Below are 2,418 nucleotides of genomic sequence, written 5' to 3' on the forward strand. Positions count from 1 at the left end.
CACGTCTCATCCTCCTGCGCTCCATGGAATATAGACCCTCTAATCCTGTTGCCAGTATTAGAGGGTCTGAGCTATAGGCAAAGGTTGATGAGGCTGGGACTCTGTTCCATGGAGTGCACGAGGATAAGGGATGATCTTATAGAGGTGCATAAGATCATGAGAGGAATAGATCAGTTACATGCACATAATCTCTTCCGCAGAGCAGGTGAATTGAGGACCAGATGCCTTGGGTTTAAGCTGAAGGGGAAAAGATTTAATAGGAATCTGAGGGGTAACTTTTTCTCACAAATGGTGGTGGATGTATGGAACAAGGTACCAAAGGAGGTAGTTGAGGCAGGGACTATCCTAACAGTTAAGAAGCAGTTAGACAGTCACATGAATAGGACAGGTTTGGAGGGATATGGACAAAATGCTCGCAGGCAGGAATAGTGTAGCTGGGACATGTTGGCTGGTGTGGGCAAGTTGGGTCAAAGGGCCTGTTTCCATTCTGTTTCACTCTGATTCAAAACCTGAACTCTTGGGTTTTATTGCACAAGGATATGTGTATCGCATTAATATTGGGGTATCATTTATTGATTTATTTTGGTTTCTTGTCTTAAAGTGAGCACTGTGTTTATTGAGGTTCAATGCTGGTCCAAGTAAGAATTTAATTGTTCCATTTTGATACGCATGACAATTAAAGAGGTCACAGGACCAGGTTGCAGAGAGAGTGAAGGTATTTGATCTTGAGAGTTCTTTGATTTCTAAGCCTCTGACCAAGTGCTAAATTAGTGCTGGTCCTCAACAACTTCTCCTTCGACTCCCACTTCCTCCAGATCCAAGGTGTAGCTATGGGCACTCGCATGGTCCCTAGCTATGCCTGCTTCTTTGTAGGGTAAGTCGAACAATTCCTGTTCCAGGCATACACTGACCCTATCCCCGAACTCTACCTTTGCTACATTGATGACTGCATTGGTGCTACCTCCTGCACTCGTGCAGAACTCACTGACTTCATCAACTACACCACTAACATCTCCGACATCTCCCCACCGTTTCTAGATCTCACCGTCTCCATCACAGTAAACAGACTATTGACTGATATCTAATACAAACCTACTGAGTCTCATAGCTATCTTGACCGTACTTCTTCCCACCCTGGTTCCTGTTAAGACTATATCCCCTACTCACAATTTGGGTGTAGAAGCTTGTATTGACATGGGGCTGGTTTCATTCAGCAAAGCTGTTCATCAACTAATGCCAACCCCCGACTCTACACAGCGCATCTTGGTGGATTACAAATACCTTTTCAATGATTAACTCGGCAAGCTGCCGCTCACGTATTCAATGATTCTAGACCCGGACGCCCAACCTGTTGTTCATCCTGCTGATCGTGTTCCGGTGCCATGCGAGACCGAGATAACTATAGAATGGTCGCCCTAGGGGCCATCACACCAGTCTCTGAACCCACAGATTGGGTATTCTCGATGGTTCCCAGCACTAAAAAGAACAAGCAGGAGATACGTATTTGTATCAACCCAAGAGACCTAAATACTGCGTTAAAGAGACCTCATAACCCCATGCATACCATGGAAGAGGTGGCTGCGCACATGGGCAAGACTACTGTGTTCTCCATGTTAGATGCCAAGAGCTTGTTCTGGCAAATTCCCCTTGACGATCATTCATCGCTGCTCACTACTTTCAGCACAGCCTTTGGATGCTACAGATTTCTGCGCATGCCATTCGCCATGAATTCATCCAGCGATGTATTCCAACACTCGATAGAGCAAATATTTGACAGATACCCCAGCGCGATCATTGTGGATGATATCATCGTAGCGGGTAAAGACCCGCAGGAGCATGATGATAATTTTTTAAAAGGTGCCTGACCACGCCAGGGAGGTAAACTTAAAACTTAACCCCAGTAAATGCAAGTTTCAAGTCATCCAAATTAACTTTGTTGGTCGTGATTTCACCAACAATGGCCTCAAAGCTGATCCTGCAAAGATAGCAGCCATCAGTGAAATGGCAGTAGCGACCGATGTTGCCGGTCTGCAAAGATTTTTAGGCATGGTGAACTACCTGGACAAGTTTATTCCACACTTCAGCGAGATCTCAGCCCCGCTATGCCAGCTCAATCACAAGGACACTGTTTGGATGTGGCACGAACAGCAACAGCGAACAAAGACCATCTCAGCAGTTCTCGCATGGATACATCAGTGTCCCAGACTTTGTGCCAAAGACTAATGGGGAGACTATGACTATGACTAATGACTACCTAATGGCCAAAGATGTCACCCGTGAAGTCTACGACTGTTGAACCACCACCAGATATGATGTCACCCGCCCCTCCAGTAGAGGGCGTGTACCATGCGCGTATAGGACAGGTTTGTGGGTCTAACCCTAACTACAAAGACTAAATATTAAATACTGATTACAGGC

The sequence above is a fragment of the Amblyraja radiata genome, chromosome 43 (assembly GCF_010909765.2).
Source record: "Amblyraja radiata isolate CabotCenter1 chromosome 43, sAmbRad1.1.pri, whole genome shotgun sequence".
Lineage (NCBI taxonomy): Eukaryota > Metazoa > Chordata > Chondrichthyes > Rajiformes > Rajidae > Amblyraja > Amblyraja radiata.